A 9,593-nucleotide genomic window follows, 5' to 3' on the forward strand; every position below is an offset into this window, starting at 1 on the left:
ATCTTCCTGTAGCCTAAGACACTCAACCTCACTGTTAACCACCCGGCCAATCTTTGTGTCATCTGCAAACTTACTAATCCTACCCCCCACATAGTCAACTATGTTGTTTATATAAATGACAAATAATAGGGGGCCGAGCACAGATCCCTGTGGTATGCCACTGGGCACTGGCTTCCAGTCACTAAAGCATCCTTTTGTCATCACCCTCTGCCTTCTACAACTAAGCCAATTTTGAATCCACCTTATCAAATTACCCTGCATCCCATGTGCCTTTGCCTTCTTTATAAGTCTCCCATGTGGGACCTTGTCAAAGGCTTTGCTGAAATCCATATAAACTACATCAACTACACTACCCTCATCTACACACCTGGTCACCTCCTCAAAAAATTCAATCAAATTTGTTAGGCATGACCTCCCTCTGACAAAGCAATGCTGACTATCCCTGATCAAACCTTGCCTCTCCAAGTGGAGATAGATACTCTCCTTCAGAAATTTCTCCAATAGTCTTAATTGGATTAAAGCCAGTTAGTCTGGGTGCTTTTATGTGTACTAGTTTTGACATGCAAGAGAGATAGCATGCATTTGCATTTTTTGAATAGAGCATTCAAGAAGCAGGGTGAAAACTGACGCCTATCTAGCAGCTACCAAGCAATATGTTTATTAATATATTACTAATAAAATTGGTACTATGAAAGGGGTTTTATTGTTAGAGAGGTTTAGTTCAGATACAATGCGAATTAACATTCAGTGGGACTGGTAGGTATAAGTTCAGCAGTTTTGGATGTGCAGGACAGAGGCAACATGAGATCAAAAGGCAGTTGTAAGCCTCCAACTGGCTCCACAGGAACCAAAGTGAAAAGAACCTCATTTTGAATTCGTACGGTGAAAATGCTTTGCCTAGTGCCTGGATAAGTCTATGGGTTGCTGTTACCTTAATGGAGATATGATAGTAGTAATTTGTAGCCATGTGTATATACATTTTAACATGTGTAACTTAATAAAATGTTTCATTTAGTCTAATATAAAACCTCGATGGTCTGATTCCTGAATTTGGAGTCGCATCTCAAACATAACCTATAATTTTAAACGTTAAGACAGTTGTTTAAGGTTTCCCTCTGGGAATTTTAAATAACTCTGCTTTACCAACTGCATCAGTCATAACACTATCAGATTCTGGAAATTGGTGACCCATGGTGTATCTCATACTGCTGAATTTACTATCTGATTTGCACGCTAAGGACACTACAAATTAAGACTTGGCTCTTTTTTATTTCCATCAGGGAATTAAAAAATTCCCCTGGCAAAACATTATATCTGTTTCTCTCTTCACAGATGCTGGCAGGCCTGCCAGCATTTTGTTTGCATTTCCTTGACAACAGCTTGCATTTATATGGCACTTTTAATAGAGCAAAACATCCCATACGCTTCACAAGAGCATTATCAAACAAAACTTGACACCGAGCCCCATAAGCGAATATTAGGACAGGTAATCAAAAGCTTGACCAGAGAGCTTAGTTTTAAGGATCATCTTGAAAGAGTAAAAGAGAGTCAGGGAGGTGTGGCAAGGAATTCAAGAGCTTGGGTTCTTAGCAGCGAATGGCACAGCCACTGACAGTGGAGCAATGAATATCAGGAATACTCAAGGAGCCAGAATTAGAGAAGTACAAATATCTCAAGAGGGCTGTAGTCTGGAGGAGATTACAGAGATTGTGTCAGCTGTGGCTCAGTTCATAGCACCCTCGCCTTTGAATCAGAGGGTTGTGGGTTCATGTCCCACTCCTGGAAACCAAGAGATTACAGAGATTGGAAGAAATTAGGGCATTAGGGGGATTTGAAAACAAGGAAAGGTTTTAAATTCAAAGCATTGCCAAACCAGAAGCCAATGTAGGTCAGTAACTACTGTACTTACAGGGGTGAGGTGAACTACAGGGCCTACCGGTAAAACCCAGGCAGACTCAGTAAGCCTGGTTTTTCCAGCCCAGCCTCACAATAGGAAGAAGGGATAGAGGAATGGGTATGTATTAGACAGGATGCTCTGGCTGCGGATTGTGATCCCGGACCGCTGTCGCCCAGTCCCGGGCAAGCAGCCAGGCCTAGTATTACTTTCTAACTCTAATGTAAAACGTTTAAGTTTGTGCCAGAGGCTGCAGGCGCTGTTTCCTTACCTGGATCCCCCCGGCTGGAGAGAGGCTCGGATCCCCCCCGGCTGGAGAGAGGCTCGGATCCCCCCCGGCTGGAGAGAGGCTCGGATCCCCCCCCGGCTGGAGAGAGGCTCGGATCCCCCCCCGGCTGGAGAGGTGGAGAGAGGCTCGGATCCCCCCGGCTGGAGAGGTGGAGAGAGGCTCGGATCCCCCCGGCTGGAGAGGTGGAGAGAGGCTCGGTTCCCCCCCGGCTGGAGAGGTGGAGAGAAGCTCGGATTCCCCCCGGCTGGAGAGGTGGAGAGAGGCTCGGATCCCCCCCGGCTGGAGAGAGGCTCGGATCCCCCCGGCTGGAGAGAGGCTCGGATCCCCCCGGCTGGAGAGGTGGAGAGAGGCTCGGATCCCCCCCGGCTGGAGAGGTGGAGAGAAGCTCGGATTCCCCCCGGCTGGAGTGGTGGAGAGAGGCTCGGATCCCCCCCGGCTGGAGAGGTGGACTGTTCTATCACAGTCTTGATGGGAACTGAGTCGGTCTCACCGGTTCTCGCTCGGGGACGCGCCCTCTCTTTCTCTCTCTCTCTGGTTGACACCCGGGCTCGGGAACGCGCCCTCTCTTTCTCTCTCTCTCTGGTTGACACCCGATCTCGGGGACGCGCTCTCTCTCCAGCTGACACTTGGGCTCGGGGACGCGCGTTCTCACTCTCTCGCTACCCCCTTGCGGAGCTGGCAGGGGTCACGTGCTGATCATTGTCACGTGCTGGTCAGCTGACCGGCCGCTGTCCGCTCGAGCTGGAGAGGGGAGCGCGCGGGTAGGAGGCGGTTTAACTGTTAGCTCCGACACCCCCACCTAATCCTCCTTTTCCTTCCCCCTCATCTCTCTCCCTTCCCCTCCTTTAAATGAATCAGGAGCTGCAGGTTAATAAGGTTATGGCTGATCTAATTTTAACCTCAACTCCTGCCTACCCCAGATAACCTTTCACCACCATGATATCCAAGAACCTTATCTCGCTCTGCCTTAAAAATATTTTCAGACTCTGCTTCCTCTGCCTTTTGAGGAAGAGAGTTCCAAAGACTCACGACCCACTGAGAGAAAAAACTTTTCAACTCCATCTAACTGGGCGACCCTTTATTTTTAAACAGTGACCTCTAGTTCTAGATTCTCCCACAAGAGGAAACACCCTCTCCACATCCACTTGGTCAAGACCCTTCAGGATCTTTCAATCAAGTTGCCTCTTACTCTTCTAAACACCAGCTGATACAAACCTAGCTTGTCCAACCTTTCCTCATAAGACATCCCGCACATTCTTGGTATTAGCCAGGTAAACCTTCCCTGAACTGCTTCCAACGCATTTACATGCTTCCTTAGATAAGGGGACCAATACTGTACTCAGTATTCCAGAGGCGGTCTCATCAATGCCCTGTATAACTGAAGCATAACCTCCCCAATTTTATATTCAATTCCCCTCGTGATAAACAGTAACAATCTATTAGCTTTCCTGATTATTTGTGTACCTGCATATTAGCCTTTTTACGATTCATGCAATAGGACACCCAGATCCCTCTGCATCTCAGAACTCTGCAATCTCTCAATTTAGATAATATGCTTTTTTTTTATCTTTCCTGCCAAAATGGACAATTTCACAATTCCCCACATTATATTCTATTTGCCAGATCTTTGCCTACTCACTTTATCTATATACTTTTGTGACCTCCTTAAATCCTCTTCACAACTTACTTTCCTACCTATCTTTGTGTCATCAGCAAATTTAGCAACCGTACCTTTGGTCCCTTCATCCAAGTCATTTATAAAAATTGTAACAAGTAAATTTGGGGAGTCAGGAGGTGGGTTACTTGTCGCACGATTCCTAGCCTCTGACCTGCTCTTATAGCCACAGTATTTATATGGCTAGTCCAGTTCAGTTTCTGGTCAATGGTAACCCCCAGGATGTTGATAGTGGGGGATTCAGTTTATATAAATTGAATTTATATTCATTGCAGTTCTTTGAAGAAGTAACATATGCTGTGGATAAAGAAACCTTTGACATGGCACCTTATCAAATGCCTTCTGGAAATTGAAGTACAGTACATCCAATGGTTTCCCTTTATCCACAGCACGTTACTTTTTCAAAGAACTCCAATAAGGGTTAAACACACATCCGGACATAAGAATAAGGAGTAGGCCATTCAGCCCCTTGAGCTTGCTCCACCATTTAATAAGATCATGGCTGATCTGATAATAACCTCAAACCTGCATCCCGCCTACCCCCGATATCCTATCACCCCCTTGCTTACCAAGAATCTATCCGCCTCTGCCTTAAAAATATGCAAAGACTCTGATTCCACCACCTTTTCAGGAAGAGAGTTCCAAAGGCTCATACCCTCTAAGAGAAAGATTTTCGCCTCATCTCCATTTCAAATGGGCACCTCCTTATTTTTAAACAGTGCCCCCTAGTTCTAAATTCTCCCACAAGAGGAAACATCCTCTCCACATCCACCTGTTAAAACCCCTCAGGATATTGTATGTCTCAATCAAGTCGCCTCTTAATCTTCTAAACTCCAGCGGATACAAGCCTAGTCTGTCCAACCTTTCCTCATAAGCCCATTGTAGGTATTAGTCTGGTAGACACTCTCTGAACTGCTTCCAATGCATTTACATCCATACTTAAATAAGGTGAACAATACTGTACACAGTACTCCAGATGTGGCCTGTATAACTGAAGCATAACCTCGCTACTTTTGTATTCAATTCCCCTTGCAAGAAATGATAAACATAGAAACATAGAAAATAGGAGCAGGAGTAGGCCATTCGGCCCTTCGAGACTGCTCCGCTATTCATCATGATCATAGCTGATCATCCAACTCAATAGCCTGCTCCGGCTTTCCCCCATATCCTTTGATCCCTTTCGCCCCAAGAGCTATACCTAACTCCTTGAAAACATACAATGTTTTGGCCTCAACTACTTTCTGTGGTAGCGAATTCTACAGGCTCACCACTCTCTGGGTGAAGAAATTTCTCCTCATCTCAGTAACATTCTATTAGCTTTCCTAATTATTTGCTCTTCCTGCATACCAGCCTTTTGCGATTCATGCACTAAGACACCCAGATCCCTATGCATCTCAGAGGTCTGCAATCTCTCACCATTTAGGTTACATCCTTATTTCCTCTTCACAACTTACATTCCTATCTTCGTGTCATCAGCAAATTTGGCAACCATCCCATTCACCCCTTCATCCAAGTCATTTATATGAATTGTAAACAGTTAAGTTCCCAGCACTGATCCCTGTAGCGCATCATTCGTTACATCTTGCTAACCTGAAAAAGATCCAATTTATGCCTACTCTCTGCTTCCTGTCAGCCAGCCAATCTTCTATCCATGTCAATATGTTACCCACTAAACCATGAGCTTTTATTTTCCGCAATAACCTTTGATGTGGCACTTTATCAAATGTCTTTTGGAAATCTAAGTACAGTACATCCACCAGTTCCCCTCTATCCACAGCACACGTTACTTCATCAAAGAACTCCTATAAGTTGGTTAAGCATGATTCCCCTTTCACAAAACCATGTTGGCTCTGTCTGATTACCTTGAACTTATCCAAGTGGCCTGCTATAGCTTTTCTAATAATAGCTTCTAACATTTTCCCTATGACAGATGTTAAGCTAACTGGCCTGTAGTTTCTTGTTTTCTGTTTCCCTCCCTTTCTGAATCATGGAGTTACATTTGCTATCTTCCAATCTAATGGGACCTTCCCCTAACCTAGGGAATTTCGAAAAGCTAAAACCAATGCATCAACTGTCTCATTAGCCACTTCTTTTAAGACCCTAGGATGAAGTCCATCAGGACCCAGGCACTTGTCAGCCCACAGCTCCAACAATTTACTCAGTGCCACTTCTCTGGTGATTGTAATTTTCCTGAGTTCCTCCCTCCCTTCCATTTCCTTATTTTCTAGCTGCTGGGATGTTACTTGTATCATCTATAGTGAAGACTGATGCAAAGTACCTGTTCAAATCATCTGCCATTTCCTTGTTTTCCATTATCAATTCTCTAGACTCACTTTCTATAGGACAAATGCTCACTTTGTTAACTCATTTCTCTTTTAAATATATATAGAAACTCCTACTATCTGTTTTTATATTTCTGGATAGCTTTCTCTCGTACTGTAATTTTTCCCTTCATATTAATCTTTTAGTCATCTTTTGATGTTGCTTATAGTCTGTCCAATCTTCTGACCTTCCACCTATCTTTGCACAATTATATGCTTTTTCTTTAAGGTCAATACTATCTTTAATCTTTCTAGTTAACCATGGATGATCAGTTCATCCCTTGGAGTTTTTCTTACTCATTAGAATGTAAGTATTCTGTGTATTCTAAAATATCCCCTTAAATGTTTGCCACTGCATCTCTATTGACCTATACCTTAACCTAATTTGCCAATTCACTTTAGCCAGCTCTGCTTTCATGCCCTCATAACTGCCCTTTTTTAAGTTTAAAAACAGTCTCAGACCCACTCTTCTTTCCCTCAAACTGAATGTAAAATTCAATCATATTATGGTCGCTGCTACCTAGGGGCACCTTCACTATGAGATCATTAATTAATCCCACCTCATTACACAATGCCAGATCTAGTATAGCCTGCTCTCTGGTTGGCTCCAGAACATACTGTTCTACGGAACTATCCTGGGAACATTCTATGAACTCATCATCTAGTGTACCTTTGCTCATCTGACTTTTCCAGTCCATATATAGATTAAAATCTTTCATGATTATCGCCATGCTATTCTGATAAACTCCCATTATTTCTTCCTTTATGCTTCACCCTACTGTTAGAGGGCCCGTACATGACTCCCACAAGTTACTTCTTGCCTTTACCATTTCGCATCTCTACCCAAGCGATTTCCACCTCCTGCTTTCCTGAACTTGGGTCATCCCTCTCTATTGTGCTAATACCATCATTAACTAACAGAGCCACCCCTCCACCTATTCATTGCTTCCTGTCCTTCCTAAATATCCTAAATACCCTTTGATATTCAGGTCCCAATCCATGTCCTCCTGCAGCCATGTCTCTGTAATGGCTATCAAATCATACTTATTTATTTCTATGTGCTCTCTCAGTTCATGTCTTTTGTCTCAAATGCTTCATTCATTCAGATACAGGCCCTTTAGTTTTATCCTTTTATTCTTTTTGTAACCCCTAGTCTCATCTGTTGATTTACAGTTAGATTTGTATTCTCTACCCCTTCCTCTAAAGGTCTGTTTTTCATTTCCCGCAATAATACCTTTCTCTTTTGCCATGTCTCTACTCATTGATTTACCACATCTTCCCAAATTTGATCCCTTCCCCCCACTACTTAGTTTAAAACCCTCTCTACTTCCCTTCCCTCGCAAGAACACTGGACCCAGCACGGTTCAGGTGTAGACCGTCCCAAAGTTACAAATCCCACTTTCTTCAGTATTGGTACCAGTGCCCCATGAACTGGGACCCACTTCTCCCACACCAATCTTTGAGCCATGCATTCATCTCCCTAATCTGATTTATTCTACGCCAATTTACATGTGGCTCAAGTAATAATCCAGAGATTATGACCTTTGAGGTTCTGCTCCTTAATGTGGTGTGGGGAGGTGGTGGCGTAGTGGTATTGCCACTAGGTTGGTAATCCACAGACCCAGGGCAATGCTCTGGGGACCTGGGTTCAAATCCCGCCATGGTAGAATTTGGATTCAATAAAAGTCTGGAATCAAAAGTCTAATGGTGACCACAAATCACTGTCAATTGTTGTAAAAACCCATCTGGTTCACTAATGCCCTTTTGGGAAGGAAATCTGCTGTCCTTACCTGGTCTGGCCTACATGTGACTCCAAACCCACACCAATGTGTGTGGCTGACTCTTAAATGCCCTCAAGGACAATGGGATGGGCAAAAAATGCTGGACTAGCCGGTGACACCCACATCCCAAGAATGAATAAATTTAAAAATAGCTCCTCATACTGACTATGCAGAACCTCCTTCTTAGTCCTGCCTATGTCGTTGGTACCAACACAGACCATGACAACTGGGTTCTCCCCCTTTCACTGCAAGTTCCTCTCCAGCCTCGAGCAGATGTCCTGAACTCTCGCACCAGGCAGGCAACACAGCTGTCTGGACTCATGCTCTTTGCTGCACAGAACGGTGTCAATCCCCCTGACTATACTGTCCCCTATTATTACTATATTCCTTGTTACTCCCTCCACTTGACTGCCTTCCTGTACCATGGTGTCATGGCCAGTTAGCACATCCAACCTGCAGCCCCCACTCTCATCCAAACAAGCTGAAAAAACCTCAAACCTGTTGGACAATTACAAGGGCTGAGGCTCCTGCAAACCTGCCCTATGGGTCCCCTTACCTGCCTTGCTTACAGTTACACCCTCCTGTCCCTGACCACTGACCAAATCAGAAGACCCTATCCTAAAGGGTGTGACCGGATTCTGGAATAAAGTGTCCAGGTAACTTCCCCTCTCCCTGATATGCAGCAGTGTCTGCAGCTCAGCCTTCAGCTCAATAAACTACAGCAAAAATTCCTCTAGCTGAAAACACTTACTACAGGCGTGTTTGCCCTGCATCACACCGGTATCCAGAAGCACCCACATCCTGCAATCGCAACACATCACCTGCCCTGCCATCACCAATATGTGTCAATTAATTAATAATTGCTAATTAATTATAATTAATAAAACCTACACAGCCCAATAGGTTTTGGCACAGTCAGTAAACTTAGCATACTGATAAAACTAATATACCAGTTACTGATGTACCTGCTCCTTCTGCTACACCAAAGTGGAAATCAAATACAGTAGGCTGAAAAACAGTTGAAGCAAAAAGCACCTCCTCCCCGCCCTTCACCAAACTCCCCACTCAGCACACTTTCTTCTTCCAGTAAGCCTTAACTAAAGCACCCCTTTCTCCCTATGCACCTAATTCTCACTTTGAACCAAATTCCCAAATGTACTCACTCAGCCTCTGTCTCACTCAGGCCGAAGCCTGCCCTCACTGACCGTGCGCCTTTTCCCACTCACAAAACCATGCTGACCCTGCCTGATTTCCTTGAATTTTTTGAAGTTCCCTACTATAACGTCTTTAATAATAGCTTCTAACATTTTCCCTGTGACGGATGTTAAGCTAATTGGCCTGTAGTTTCCGACTTTCTGTCTCCCTTCATTTTTGAATAAAGGAGTTATATTCACTATTTTCTAATCTAATGGAACCTTCCCTGAATCTAGTGAATTTTGGGAAATTAAAACCAATTATCTCACTAACCACTTCTTTTAAGAACCTAGGATGAAGTCCATCAGGCCCCAGGGACTTATCAGCCCGCAGCCCCAACAATTTGCTCAGTACCACTTCTCTGGTGATTGTCATTTTCTTGAGTTCCCCTCTCCCTCCTATTTCCTAATTTGCAGCTATTTCTGGGATGTTACTTGTA

This window comes from Cetorhinus maximus, chromosome 10, assembly GCF_964194155.1.
Source record: "Cetorhinus maximus chromosome 10, sCetMax3.hap1.1, whole genome shotgun sequence".
Lineage (NCBI taxonomy): Eukaryota > Metazoa > Chordata > Chondrichthyes > Lamniformes > Cetorhinidae > Cetorhinus > Cetorhinus maximus.